Raw genomic sequence first — 16437 nt, forward strand, 5'->3', positions numbered from 1 at the left:
ACCATAAACGGGCAGTCCAAAGCGGTCGTAAATACTCATTTCTATCCTGACGGAGCGCGGAAGCAGGAAATTTGCGATGAAAGCATGACTTGCACTTTCTATTTAACGCTGCAGAAAAAGACTAGAAATTCTGATTATAAGTGACTAAAAAAGTGCTTTTTCAAGGTTATGATATTAGAGAAGAGTAAACAGCAACTAATACAAAAAAAGAAACTTTGACGGCGCTATACTGACGCTATACTATGACTGCGACGACATTGTAGTATGAGGTGGAAATGTGAGCATTTTGTACGCGTTGCTCCCACACAACTCCCATGAAACAGCTTACGCCCGATTTCACTGCTACTTGTACTAAAGGTCAGACAGTGCCAATGACACATACCGTATAAAACCGACTCTTTCTCGCCGCGAAGCACAAGAAGAAGAAGAACGTAAACTTTAATATCAAATCGATAAGTTTTGAGTCCGGCGTATTTTTAGTGGGTCTGGGCACCCGCCGCGGACGCGGTTCCGAGACCTTGTCTCGAAGCGGCTTCCTCGGCTCGCTGGACGGCCCAGAGCTGTACTGTCAGGTTCGAGCTGAGCAGTGTGGTCTTCCAACGCGAGCGGAGGCTGGCGGTGGAAGAGACGGAGGTGTCGGCACTGCCCGAATTGTTTGTTATGTCCTGACATTCCCATAACATGTGATTAAGTGTGGCAACCTCGCCACAGGATGTGCATCTGTTTGTAGTGTACATGTCTGGATACACGGCGTGCATGAGTCTTGGGTTTATGTAAGAATCAGTTTGTAATTGCCTGTAGTGTACTGCTTGCGCCCTGTCTAACCTAGCGTGAGGGAATGGGTATACGCGTCTCTGTAACTGGTAGTGTGTCGTGGAACCGTGGCCAAACGATCCTCCCACGCCCAGACGTTTGCAGTACCCCGCGGGGGCTATTCCTCCGATGATGCTCGGTGAGTGAGGCCTCGAGCAACGCGGTAAGCCGCTTCGTTGGGGGTGCTGAGTCCAGTGTGTGCCGGGATCCATAGCAAGTGCCTTCGGTTATCGACGTCGGCCTCTCCCTGTGTATGGGATTACGCTTGAGTATGTGATACGCCTCTTGCGATATGCGCCCATTTGCAAAATTGCGAATTGCCGTTTGCGAATCGCAGATCCGTATGTAGCCTTGGTTTGTGTGAAGGGCCAGTGCTATGGCCGCTTCCTCTGCCGCTTCGGCATATGCCGTGTTCACAGGTGACGCTCGTGAGGTGGTTACCTCGGTGGCTAGTAACTGCCGCCACGAAACTCTTCCTGTCTCGATAACGAGCTGCGTCGGTGAAGACTGACAATAGCGCATTTAGCTCTTCCTTTCACTTCGGTCTCGCAGAGTTTCGCTGCAGCAGATCGCGATCGTGAACTCAAGAGATAGAAGAAGACAATACAATTAAGTAGAAGCGTAGCCAGACCGCCACTACACACAAAATGGGCTTCAACTTTCAACACTACGTTGACTCCACCGTGAAAGGCAGCGTCGCCCCTTGAAATTACCTTTCAATGGCGACAATCCTCGAGTTACGCAGTGAGAGATTGCTTGAGAAACACATTTAGATTTCTCTGCCACTCAGCAAATGCTCAATGTGGGCGATTTTGTTGGCCAAGAAAGTTTCGTGGGCGAATCGCTGAGAAGGGTTGTTGAATTTCAAAATCCACTTCAATAGCTGGCTGGTGATGCCCGTCTCCACTTTTTGGAGCTGAATTGAAGTGTCAAGTAGCGGGAACGCATGCGCCTATAATAGAAACTGGTGTGGAGACTTGTTTCTCAAGCGACACCTCGTAACAGGAATCGCCGGAGGGTATCAGTGAAGCGCCGACGTTATTCGAAGGGCAGCGCTGCCTGACGCTCATTGTTAAGAAACGAAGAGCTCCAAGTTGAGATCTGTTAATGCGATAAGCATTCTTAGAGTACTTCACACCCCTTCCAGGGGCTGCCTATCTGTGTCTCTAACCAATTTCAGGCTAACCTGGGTCACTGATAAGTCCAAGGTCGAATGGGTAGCACATTGGGTTGCTGTGGTGAGGGAACAAAGTTCGCAACCGACCGTCGGACCAACTTAGGTCACATAGTATGTGCCGCTCCTCAACGAACCTCTTTGACGCTGACATCGGCCACAGGGGATGCGGCACTGGAAATTTGTCACGGGCTATGTACCGCCCTTCAATTACCCTTTTTGACGTCGACTTGGAGCACTGAGTATGTTATGTACCACTCGGTCAACAACCTCTTGGGTAACTGGGTATGTGCCAACAGGTGTGTGTCGCTGTTCAATGAATCCTTTGATGTTAACTTGGGTAAGTGGATATGTGCCCCTGTGTATGTGCCAGTCTAGAACGAGAAAAATGGTCCTTTAAACTGGTCCGATGCTCGGTGGAATCGAGCCTGCGCTACGCGGGGATTTTACAGCGGCGCTGCTACGTGGCGCAATGTTCGCAGTATGTCCACATTTATGAGAATGTGAAGATATCGATCCGCTGTCGGTTTAACCATCACTGGCCTTCTGGGAGACCTTAGGTTCAGGGATAGCGGGGGGAAGTAAAGATGTCCGCGACAGAGATTAGTGGAAAGGCGATTGGATGTATGGTGGCAGAAAAGTAGGGAGACCACGAACAACGGAGGTGTGCAAAAAACAATGTTCCCAATAGTGGTTCGGAAAGTTTGATTCTCGGAATTATTTGTGTACATAAAAAAAAGGATAGGTAGGACATTAGAAAAAATAATAGCGAGAGCTTGGTGGCGCAAGCCACCGCCCTGTTTCAGAGGGGATGCTTATAACATCCGTCAGTCAATCAATCAACCAATCAATCAATCAATCAATCAATCAATCAATCAATCAATCAATCAATCAATCAATCAATCACTCAATCTGGGAATGCCAATAAATCATCATCATCACCTTCGAGCGCCAGGGAGGAACCCGGCTGCATGCATGTTTCGGCGTTGGCAATGCACTGTGTTGCTACAGTATTTCAATGCTAACCACATTAACGTCGACATTCAAAGAGAGGTGGCTTCTGCCTGATATTTTTGTGAATAAGGCGGTCAATAATGTTTTCGTGAATAACTACACTGGCATCGTAAACCTCGTAAATCGCATCGCAGTGCTTCTTAAGCTTTCTTACCGCGCTGCGCCACCTTTATCGTGTCACGAACCCTATTTCCTTGCTCCCTCTTTCCCTCTTTCCAAGGCTTCTGTCCATGCCCCAAACTAATTTTATACATAGTATAACGAGACACAAACTTCATGTGAGATTTCATGGTCAGTATAATGTGAGTGAATTAGCTACATTATCGAGATGATATACAAAAACAAGGCGTGTCAGATCTCCGGTTCCTTCTCGGCTCCACTTCAAAACAACTCGTGACAATTAGAGGGATCGCAACACACAGTTTGGGGAGCACTCGTGCAGCGACTCTTGAATGTTTGTCACAGAGAAGGATGTTCTGTACCTGCGGCACCAGGCGAACAGCGTCCTCTCGAAACATGACTCCGAAGGCAGCTCACTGTGGATGCAGCTCTGCTGGCAGGCCTGCAGAGTGGCGAACCGATTGGGCGAATGGTTGCAGACCTGCACGTGGTCTGTGAGCGTGGGCACGCACGACCGAGTTGCGTGCTGGTAGTAGACGTCATGGCGAGTCTCCGAGCAGTACGTGTAGAAGGCCACGCCGCACCTGTGGTTTGCCTGAGTCGTCAGATAAGAAAATAAGCGTGAACCAGTAAGACTATGTGTGTCGTTTATTTGTTTCATAATGCCCTTGGCAAGTCGATGATAATCAGCGTAACTATGGTACGCCGAGGACAAGGAAGCTGTGCGAGACGTTTCAGACTTGTCGTTTCGTGTCTTTCTTTCACCCTGCTGTAGTTTTAGGTTAAATCTGTAAACAAAACATCTCCACCAACGCGCCAAGTATGCTACTATAGTTAATTGATTGCTGCCACGTCGCGGACTTTTTTGCCTTTTCGTTCCTCGAACTGCAAACATTAGAACCTCACAACGTGCTACTTGCAATGTGCAGCCCGCTAAGATTCGACCTTACAAGCATTAGTAAGGTCAGTTCAGCGGGCGCGTAAGGATAGCTTTTAAATGCTTCATATATATTTTAATATAGACGGTGAGAGCGAAAGCTACCTCCAGAAACGCAATAACTTCCGCACATTTATGCCATATTTTAGCAGGCATACATGATGAAGACCGTCAGCTAAAATCGATTCTCTAGAAGCCCGCAAAGAAATTCAAGTACACTGTTTAGCTGATGCTCAAGTCTTTCCGAATATATATTTATTACTCAAGCTCACAGAAGTTTACTCCAAGATGGCTAGAAAAATAAATGCTCCCAACCTACATTCGCTATCCCGGTTCGCTCTAACAACGTAATCGTAAAGTAGTGCTTAATCTCGTCCTTTTAATTTGAACTAGAATATCTGCAATACCCGTCTGCTTTTTAATACGCACCGCTGTATTCCAGGCACTTAAAATTAAGGCTATCAGCCTTCGTTATATTACTCATTCCAGGTTTCTTAGCTTGTTCTGCAGCATGGACACTGCAATACTGTGACCCTGTTTAAAAACAGCCCCTTTCCTTTGTTTCTATGGGTTGCAAACCTCCCTGGGCTTAAGTAATAAAGCAGACACCTTAATGAGTCAGAGCTCGTCAGGATTACTTACAGGCTTCTGTATTGGAGCCGACAGAACATGCGGGCGAGACTTGGAGGCAAATGCATGTGGAGTAGTCGTTACTAAGCGCTTACTGTAGTTCGTGTACAGGCGTCCAGATGCGAAGCGGTGCCTGCGCGTTATCACGTGCCCCTTTGTCTTTCTGCTCGTGAATTCGACTGCGTCTGTCGCCGAGAAAGCCGTGACCGACGCGCCATGCTCTGGCATTTCTCGCTCCATCAGTGGGCTGACACTACTAGGCGCGAAATATTTCTTCCCTAGCATCCGCGGTACGGGCGTAGCTGAAGATATTGTCGTCGACCTCAATGAAGCGATATGGTGCTTTTCGGTGTGGTTGTCGGCAACTGAGGCAGTGGCAGGAGCATCGCCGTGGCTGACCGTTGGGCTTTGATCACTGCCGTCTTGGGCTCGCCATTTTATGTCGACGAAGACAGCTGCGGCGCATACGACGGCAAGCGCCGTGAGGAACGTAGCGAGCACGTACCTGGGGAACGGATCTTGATGACCGCGGTGTTGGACTGGGGAGTGCACGTGTTGCATGGGTGTGGCCTGTTCCAACTGGTCTCCGTCCTTAGAGTCGGAGGCCCGGTAACTCGCTTCAGGTAAGCTAGAATGAAAGTCGCAGTATGCCGAGAGTGACCTTCGCTCCTCGCTGTAGGCGTTGACGTCGAAGTGACCACTGTCCGGCAATGGCGGTGGGGGGTGGAACCAGTATCGACCGTCGCGCTGGGGCACTTGTTCAGCGAAGCTCCTCTCTGACCGCCGTGTCCTCGCCTTCACACATTTTTCGCTCGCATGCGACGACCCTTGATCGCTCACGCCGCTTCCTGTAGACCAGTTAACGGGTTCACTGCTGCGTTTGAGTCGTTCGAAGGCGTCGCGCTGCACGATTTCTTCCGAAGGCTGTTCGCTGATCGCAGTAAGGTCAGGGTGAAAGCGTGCCGAGAACTCCTCCGCTCTCCAACGTCCCGAATCCATGATGGTTAATTTGTTCGCAGGTCTTTACTGAAATGACTCGACCCACTATGGAAGATAAGCCCCGAATCACTGCAGGGCTCAGAAGCGTACAAAAAAAGAAAGAGGAAGTTAAAATAAAATTAATAAATGGGTGAAAGTGCCCGAACCCTATTAAAAATACATATGCCACATAACTCTCATGTCCATAACTACCATTTTCATGACTCATGGTGGCATCGGCCACCATGAGTCCCTCCTCGCTAGCGGCAGTCCGTTTTGATCATGCACAATGGCGAAATGCGAAATGCGAAATGCGAGGCGAAATGCGAAAACACCCGTGTACTTATATTTAGGTGCGCGTTAAAGAACCCCAGGTGGTCGAAATTTCCGGAGTCCGCCACTACGGCGTGCCTCATAATCATAACTGGTTTTGGCACGTAAAACCCTATAATATTATTATTATTAATAGCGGCAGTCCGTGGCGCCACCTTTATCAAGAGCCTGTGTGAATGCGCCCTATGAGCGATACATTAAGAGAAGCTATATTTCAGCTGCGCTGTCATTGCTCTCAGACCAATTGGCATTTGTACACTGTGAAAGACTGTCAGACAACTGGGCAGTTACATAAAGTGTACTAGAAAAGTTCTTCTATTGTTCGATTTCTGGCATTAGTGCTAGTAATAAATGGCACTTCGCAAGGCAACGATGCTTTGACAAACTTGTTTTTTTATTTTGTCTACTCTATTTGACCCTTTGATTCCGAATTGGTCAGGATATCGAATGCCCAGTGTAACCAGTATTAAACTGGAATACATTTTAAAACTTTGCCAGCTTCGATGATGCCAATGACTACCCCAATGAACAAGTGCATGTCTTTATTCTATTTCTTTTTATTCTATTTATTACTTCATTAACTACAAGAACCTCACAAGTGCTTAATTATGCGCACCCATTTTTAACTGTCCCAAAAAAAACCGTAGTAAAGCAAACCAGCTGTACTGGAGCCCATCATATGTTGTTAACTATCATCATCGCTGACTATCATCATCATTGTTGACTGCCTAATGAATCACCGTGGGTATGTGCCAGACACGTTTAGGAAAACAACATTTCGCCGCCACAACTTTGTGTTATGTTGGACTACTATAAGTAAAATAGGAAGTGGCGAGACTACTTTGGTACACACAAATATAACTTAACACCTACTTTATCACCCAGTGTTCTATTGAAATTATGCGTCAAATTGAGCAGGGCGAGTACCGAAAAAAAAAGAAAGTGAAATTTCACTGGCATTCAACGTATCACTCGGGCTTCTTGTTCTTACTATTGATTTACTGACCCGCCGGGGTAGCTTAGCGGCTATGAAACACGTGCGCTGCTAAGCACGAGGTCGCGGGATCAAATCCCAGCCGCGATGGCCTTATTTCGATCGCGGTGAAATGCAAAAAACGCCAGTGTGAGATGTATTGGGCGAACGTTAAAGACCTCCAGGTGGTCAAAATATGAGGCACTACGGGCGTGCCTCATAATCATGTCGTGGTTGTGACACGTAGCACCTAGGAAATTATTTTTACTAATTTGTTTATGCCAGAATACTTTTTCTTCTTCTCTTAAGAAAGGATTTTCACATTCTTTTACAGAGCGAAGACCTGCCGCATCTATACGGTAATGTTTTATAAACCTACTATCGATTTATAAGCCATAGAAAAAAAGTATTCCGAAACTGCATTCCGAAAGTTTGGCATTACAATAAATACTGAAGATATTGTTACGGTAGGAAAGCAGACAATGTCGACGACGGAGAAGAGGACGAAGTGCTGTTCGTGGAAACAGCCTCTCTGTATTCTCAACTGCTGTTTCCACGAACAGCAATAACAATATGCTCTCCTTTGGGGCGTCTACATTCGGTTTTATCCGCACCAACGTGTGCATGGCCATCTGCGAATTCCTTTGCGACACAAGGAGAATACCTGGTTAACTTACTGATTTAATAATTGATACTTCACCAAGTTGTAATTTGAATTTGAGAACAATTTATTACCTTCAAATTTGCCATACTTTCATACAGCACACGTTTTCTTCAAAGAAAAATGTATAAAATCCGTTCGTCTACTTTAATTTCTTATATAATTTGAACTTTACCCTGATATATACTTTTTCTCCCAAGCTTTATCGCCCTCCATCCGTTTGGCCGCCGGCTTCTTGGGTAATCCCCGTATAGTGGGTACGCGCCATCATACAGGGGGCAAGCAAACAGGCAAGACTTTTCTTGCTTCCGGTGATTATCATATTCCACGCCGTGGGTTGCGCCATTTCACGTTGGTCTAATCAACCAACCCAGAGGACTCTGTTTTCTGCATACCCAGCGGTCTAAAAATCAAAAAAGAGACGAATATGTCCATGCCTCAGGCCTATTTTTTTCAGCCGTACGACAGCAAGTCCATGAGGGCTATGCGGTCCGGTTTTCAAGGTGCCCAGCCACAGCAGACACCTTCTGCAAGGATGGAGCAAAACCGGGCTGCCGCCACTGCTAATCCAGGTAACGGCAGTAACAGTGCGTACCTGTTTTATTTTACCAGCGAAGCCGTTAAGGGAAGTTTCAAAGCCGTTTTCGTGCGACGGAGAAAGGCCGGCCTGCAGCCGCGTGCTCGTTATTAAATGCCATTCAAAGAACAGTCGCAATGCCAAGTTTTTGCGTTGAAACGTCATAAAGTGAAAAACTACGAGGACGCTTAAGCTTCGCCTTTAAGAGTCGAACGCGAAAGCATTCAAAGGTCCCTGACTGCTTCTTACGCTTCCCGGCAACTGCAGCTGATGTAACCGTAATGTTTATTGGGAAACACTTGCGGCGTACGCTATGCACGAAGGCGATCTTTCTAGTAGAAACGCGGCCTCTTGCATGGGCTGGTTCCGGAGGTAGTGCACAGCCATGCCAGAAAATTCTGTTACTCTTTCCCACTTTTAATATTTCAGTCTGAGAATGTTTAATATAAAAGGCATGTGCTGTCGGTGTTTTGTTTCATTCTCAAAGCTGTCATTCTCAAAGTTCCGAGCAATAACTTTGTCAAGAATGTAAGACCAGGTATGAGCAACTTTAATGAAATGTGGTGGCAATATGACCCTCATATACAGCATGTCATGTACCAAGGCGTCAATCTACATAAATAAGTACATGCGGAAATTTTCCTCATGGGCAACTCCGCCGACACCGGATTTTCTGCGACAGCGGGCCCTTAACGCTGTCGCGTTAAAATCACTCTGCGTATATCTCATTACAATGGGCGACAACCTATGCGCAGTTTTCATAACCAGTAATCCAAAATGTTTGTATCTCACATCGAGTTTTACGGGCTCCACGCTGTAAGTCAGCTGGGACTTTGTATGATTACGGCGGTGCAACCTGACGGCTTGGTGCTGCAGTGCCGCCTGCGTGGCAACCATTGCAAAGAACATCCGGTAAATACACCCCTAGTACTCCCGAAAGGTGCCAGAACTCTCCTATACAGTTTCGCTGTCTTTGACATATCAGTTGCTGAGATAAGCATACATCCGCAGTAGCTCAATCTTGGAAAGTTTTTTCATTGTTCTTGCGAAGCATATGTAAATAGATATAGTAGAAACTATGTCGCGCCATAATCAACCGCACAATGTCACTGTCACTGCAATGCCTGATGTCAATTCAGGTCTTATTTGGGTAACGTCATCGGACTAAGTTTTACGAGTTTCGTTGGACTCTTGTATAAGTATAGGCACAAAGCATTTGCGCACATTTTCTTTTCGCTTGTATGGAATCTGCTAAGGTCGTGTCTTGGAACTTTTCATTTAATGGCAAGGTATGCCTACAGAGCCCAACAATATTGTCTTGCAATATTCTGCATCTTTTTTTTTGTTTGTTTTTCAGCACTAAAAGTTTCCCTAGAGGAACATATTTCGATCGAGCTGTATTTTCAATTTATGCAGAGCTATTAGGTTTGATTAGTTGCGAAGACCATCCACAGCTCTGACATTGCGGAGCTGCTTGTCTTCCATAAAATTCTTCGACGTCTCCACAATTTAAAGCTGACCTGGCTTGAGACAGGAGTATGAAAGTGCGTTCTCCTATTTCGCGGGACATAATCGGGTACAAATCTATGGAATATTGAACTTGACCATAGCTGACATTGCATTCACAGTTGAAAAAGCATTAGATGAAAAAGGAGCTATGATATGCAATGCTACAATAATAATGACGAAATACAGTAACTACGCACCTGCCTCAGCGAAAAGCGACATTCTAGCTTTCCAAATTGGTAATCGTCTCGTCATTCACCAGCAACAGAAGCAAGAGCCTCGCCCTGGCCACGCGCGCTGGCACCTGTCCCGGGGAACGTAGTGCATGAAACCGCCGATCGAGAACCCAGCGCTCCGTGCACATCATCCAGCACGGGCCAGCCTTTGCCCTTCTTGGCTGGCAACTCCACGTCCACTCCGGATGATGGCGGATCGTTCGAGTGCAGCAGCGCGGCGCCGTACTGGATACCGGACGAGATCAGGCACTACTTCGTGCACCGGCACTCGTTGGCGGGAATGGCTGGTGGCGACGACACCAGCAGCAGCCGGAGGACGGACTGGGCGCTGCGCGAAATTGGCTGTGAACGGGAGCTCCCCACGGACGAACGCAGCGACTGGTCCAGGTTAGCCTATCGCACATCACTTCATTCTCGGCTCCCGGTGCTTGAGGTGAATTTTATTTCGATAGCCATTATATGGACACTTTGGGCGAAATTCCGCCGCCGCCGCGAGGTTCCGTATAAAGTCCACGGGTGATAAAATGTCATGAAGGAGGCGGGGGGGGGGGGGGGCGTATAAAGTCCACAGGCGCCGAAAGTCTCCGGGGGGAGGTGGGGGGGGGGGCGGTCTGCACCTCGAGCGGCCACCCGCGCGGCTGTACCTTGAAAAGTCATCTCCGGCGGGGGCAGAGTCGGCCCTCCCTGAATTTTCGCGGTTAAAATAGCGTTGATGCGAGCGCCGGCAGGAAGCTCAATTCGCTCGCTGCTGCTGCTGCGCTGACTCACTCCAGCGTTTTCACAGCCAGTTTCCGCGGTCATCGCGTAAAATGCGTTCATGTTTGCTTGTGCGTGCCTGACACCCTGCTTGTTAATCTAGTAAGTATGCCTATGTTTACAAATTTTTGCGGCCGATAAATCTACAATGCGTACTTTGTGTAACTGTCCACTAATTTGCTATCGCAATCCATGACTGGCCTTTCGGGCGAAACTGCGACTATCTTACAGCGAAGCTGTTAAGGGCTCACTCTTCGATGGTCGCGTCCGGATGTATAAAAAAAAAACTCTCATTGCCCGTATGCTGTATGTGCGAGTGAAAGCGCGCAAGGGCAAGGGACGCGCGCTTTCACGCGGAGCGAACGCATGGCGGAGAGCAAACGCGACTTCCCAGTGGAAAGAAGCGGTGGGCGAGGAGGGCATCGAGGCACCCTAGACTGTGCGTGTGTGTGCCCGCTCCGTGTTCCCTCAAGGGCTGCAGAAGATAGCGTCAACCTTTCCCTTTCCTCACGAACCACTTACTACTGCCCGCTCTCCCACTGCGGCGCATGCGCGCAGCCCTGCCACCCTCTGCCGCCTGTGCCGCGGACTCTCTCTGGGCTCTCGCCCGCCTCTCCCCTAACAATGTCGACAACGGCGTTGAGCCGTTCCGTCATGTAGACATCGCCCTAGCGCTCTTGTCAGCTGCCCTTACGACTCGCCATGGCCCGGCCGCGTGCCCTTCGTTTGGAGGAACAACGCAACGAGCGATGGGCAACTGGCGACTCAACCTCCCACGCGAAAGGAGGACAGCGGGAAGGCAGCGCGGGAGGGAGGGGTTGCGGCTTCTGCTCTGCGACCATCTTGTACTTTGCGCAGCGCCGGGCGGTCGCGCGCACCGTATCTTGAAAGCGATCTGCAGCACGGCTCCTACCTTTGTATACGTGCTTTCGCCGCTTAGTTTCCGTTGAAGCGATATACCGCATGAACCTTCGCCCGCTACTGCTGGCGCGCTTGCTCACGCCAGCGTATTGACAGCGGTTGTGTGCTGTCACACAAACAACGCGCAGAACTGTTGTCGACGGCGGCGGCGTTTTGCCCGCATTCGCACCGAACGCGCGCGGCGTTGGTTACGTGTTTATGAAGAACGTGCCAACCTTTGCCGCACACCCTATGGCGGTGTACCGTAGGGACCACAAGGCCATGGTCCGTGTGGTCACTAAATAAATGAAAACCAATGGATGATTTTGTAACGGATACGAAAGGAAGGCACAAAAAGAGAGAAGAGAAGACGAAGAGAACGAAGAGCTCGAGAGGCCGGACTGCGCTACGATCACGCTCCGATCATCGCCCATCACCTGTGAAATAAAACCATTTCTTCACAACTCTTCGTAACAGTTGTGGTTGAAGGTGCTGGGTAATCGACACCCGAAGACGGAGGCTGAACCACAAGTTGTTCGACGGAGCCGTCGCCTTGCTGGACTCCCACCGAATACACCGGAGTTGAACATGTCCTACGACGCAGACGAACAACGGCCCATTCCAACTGCTGCGCCGACCAGTTCCGTTCAGCAACTGAGAGATGCGCGTCCCTTCGCCGGAAGACCGGACGAAGACGTCGAGGAATGGCTCATCCATTATCACCGGGTGAGTGCCGCCAACAAGTGGAACAGCGCTTCTCAGCTATCGAATGTCGTGTTCTTTCTAACGGATACTGCGTTGATGTGGTTCGACAATCATGAGGAAACGTTAACGACATGGGGCAGATTTGTTTCTGAAATCAAAGAGCGATTCGGCGACTCCGCGACGAAAAAGAAAAGGGCAGAACAGACGCTACTGCAACGCGCGCAAGTGCCAGGCGAAACCTGCACGACCTACATTGAAGCAGTAATAAAACTGTGTAGGATGGTAGATTCTGGAATGTCTGAGGAAGACAAAGTCGGGCACACCCTAAAAGGAATTGCTGAGGATGTTTACAGTTTCCTCATCGCAAAAGACACCCTGGCTTCCGTCAACGACATCATTCGGCACTGTCGCACTTTCGAGCAACTGAAGACGAGGCGCATCACGCCGAAGTTTGGCAGGCTAGCCAATGTGACGACAGTTGCAAGCGTAGAGAGCAACCAGCCCCTCGATCTTGCAGCAACGATCCGACAAATAGTTCGGGAAGAACTCAGCCTGCACGGGCAAGTGACACACCCAGGCACCAATAGCTTCCGCTTACCACCAGATTTCGAGCCAAACGTGGCATCCTTCTCCCCGTATACTGCGGCAAGGGCCATAGAGGATTATGAACTCGCGCCCCGACAGCAGCCACGTCTCTACGACAGAGGCCCTACTTATGACGCTCAGCCACAACGAGAACAGCCGCGTTTTTACCCCCGAAGCCCTGTGACTTCTGTGAGGCCGCGCCAAGAACAGCACTGACCCTACTACCACGACGTACCTTATAATCGATATAATGGATTTCAGCGAGCAGCAGGCACATATTATTCACATGACAACGAACTTTCTCGCCGCCCGCAGCAGTCTAGCATTCGCTTCGAGGAAGATGCTGTCAACCGCGACCCTCCCGTGTGCTAGAACTGCGGTTCCACAGGCCATATTGCTCGGTATTGTCGCCAAGGCCGTCAATCACGTAGGACACCACCGATGTTCTCGCCACCCGGAACCCGTACTTCGTATGACTTGCGGGGAAATGTAACGGATACGAAAGGCAGGCACAAAAAGAGAGAAGAGAAGACGAAGAGAACAAAGAGCTCGAGAGGCCGGACTGCGCTACGATCACGCTCCGATCATCGCCCATCTCCTGTGAAATAAAACCATTTCTTCACAACTCTTCGTAACAATATATATTTCTCATTCTTTAACAGTTTAGATAACCAATTACACCATCACATATTATTAGTAATAATTGGAAATACATAATTCCCACCATATAGTACAGTTTCGCTGGTCTTCCAACTCCACCCCAGCGGTAGGTCTGACAGTTTTTGTTGGCAGAGCGCGGAAGACGAGGTCACGAGAAAACGACGTACATGTGCGCATTTGTATGATTGCGGTCTTATGCATAATTTTTCCACGCCACTGACCAACCGCAATTATACTTACATACTGTTCTGCACTTACCCACTTCAGTAAGTAACAGACTGCACCTTTTCTCGCTTTGAAGGAAAAGTTATCCATCCACCTAGCTGTAACGCATTGACACAGATAGATCGCTATGTGGAACCAAAGCCGTGTGGGACCTTCGAAAGCAAACTTCGCAGCTTAGCGCAGTTCATCGTTCGGTGATCCATCGTTTCGAACTGTCAAATAATTCTGCGGTCATGTGCTGACTTTTCTATGCATGTAGTGCAACTTCCTCTGCTTCGATTCGAGGGCGAACCTTCTCAAGTATACTTAGGAGTTTGTTTTTCGACGAAGACGCGTGGACTTGCCTTTCTACCGATATGCTGCTGTCAAGCGAATAAAATTTTACCATGATGAAAGCTGCTCCACCTTGAGGATTTTGAGCAGAGTCAGTTCGTAAAAACCCATCGTGTGCTCTTTCCAGCGTCCGAGTTCGTCCCAATATTTCTTATGCGCGTTGACATTTTGTGCTCACAAATGCGTCAAGGAAGGCGGAAACTACCCCTTGGCGAATGTCGTACAGAAGGAGAGCAGAGCAAAGCCATTATGCGATAAAAATGAGAGAACACAACACTGACGAGCCGGGAGGCATCAGTGAGAGGTCATAGAGACACCATCGAAATTATTTAAGAATACCATTTACTCTAGGTTTTAGGTATACATTCCGTGGAAAGAAAACTATTGTTTTGTAGATGTTAAAGTTGTAGAAATTAATAGTTACAGCTAGCTTAAAAGTTTCAGTTTTGCCCGAAACGCGAAGCATCAATTGCGATAGCAAATTATTAGACAGCCGTAGGAAGTAAGAATAGTAGTCTTATCGGCCGTATAAACTCGTAAACACACACCTACTAACTAAATAACAAGCATGGTGCAACGCGCGCACAGGCAAACATAAACACATCTCATTTGATAACCGCCGACACTCGCTGTCAAAACGCTGGCGTGAGGAAGAGCGGCAGCAGCAGCGAGCAAATTTACCTTCGTACTGCCTCTCACTTCAACGCGAACTAAGCGCACATGAAACTATCAGCCCTCGGACACCTAGACTCTCTACCTATCGCAGATCGCTCTCAAGATAGGGCCCGCGTGGCCGCGCGTACGCAACCGCCGGCGGAGTAAAACGAGCAAAAACACACGTGAGTCCTTCTCGTGACGCGCAGCATTCGTCGCGTCGCAGTCGCACGTCAAAGCTTCTAAATAGGGATATAGTAAGCCTATAAATTGTTTATTGACTTCTTGTAGGCCACTTTACCTTGCCTTTTAGGCTAATGAAGGCTGCATGGCGTTTAGGGAAAAGTCCGTTACAAGATGTTTTTTTTTCTGTGTTGCATTGGGGTCCGTATACGTCCAAGTCGGTTGTTTGCAGGAAGTGTACAGACGTTATTCAACAAAACCTATTTAAGGCAATGAATTCACAGTCTCTCTCTGGACAACGAACAGCCTTCTCATGAGACGTTTATCGACACATTATTGATTGTTTGAGCGCCGCTTATTGAGAGAACTTCACCTAGATTTCGTTGAGCCAGATTCGCCGCGGAACAGCCAGTTTCACTGCAGCATTATGCGTTTCCCTTTGACAGGGAATGAATAGCAATTTCTTATATGTAACAAACAACAAGGAATAATTAAACTTTTTCTTGCATTACATCACACTGGGGAGCAAATGCCACACTATATACACTGATTGTGTCTAACTTTCTTTGGGCCCTCCTTAATTGTCGATATAACATACAAATTTCATACCAGCACCATGTCTTGCTGTAAGTGATAGCGACATGACACAACGTCATCACAGGTGGACCGCGGAGTGCTTCGGCACCGGGAAGAACGCCGTCGCAGCGATCGTTGCTACAGCCACGGCTGTGATTTTGCTGCTGGTCCTTGTGCTGTTGGTGGCTGACTTGCCACGCACCGGGCCAGGAGTTCCCGCTGCGGCCGCGCAGCGCAATGACGACTCAGCGGGAGCTCACCACAGTGAATTCCAGCTGCCGTTGCCGAAGGACGACCTCGATAAAGACTACCCAGACCGGAACAAGGCCGATAGCGCGTCCATTAACCAGGAAAGGGACGAGAACGATCCCGACGAAATTCTCGGCAATGATGAAAAAGGAGACGCCCCAGCGATGGCTTCTGGAGGCTCGCGAGTGAAGGGGAACGCGGCATCAGCTTCCGGGGAAGCGGTCGAAGAGCCGGAGGAAGGCGCTCGGTCAAGCTTCCACGGATCGGTGAGTAAATTTCACACGATTACCATTTTTCACATACATAGCACTTGCAGAACATGCATCGTTCAAAGCGCGTCGTTTAGTCCTTTGAACTTGCGACAGCTCGCTCGAAGCAGGTAAAAGTCAGCCTGATATTCATCACTCGCTATCTATCATGAAGTTTCTTACTAAAAAATAATATCATAAGAAGCCAACAAACAAAGACGCCAAGGAAAACATAGAGGAAATTACTTGTACTTAGCAATTGAAATAAAGCAATGATAAATGAATGTAAATGCAAATGGATGAAAAAACAACTGGCCGCAGGTGTGGAATGAACCGAAGTCTTCGCATTACCCGTGCGATGCTCTCACCATTGAGCTACTGCGGCGCGTTTTCCCACCCACTTTCCGGGGT

Source organism: Dermacentor silvarum, chromosome 8, assembly GCF_013339745.2.
Source record: "Dermacentor silvarum isolate Dsil-2018 chromosome 8, BIME_Dsil_1.4, whole genome shotgun sequence".
In the NCBI taxonomy this organism is placed as follows: domain Eukaryota; kingdom Metazoa; phylum Arthropoda; class Arachnida; order Ixodida; family Ixodidae; genus Dermacentor; species Dermacentor silvarum.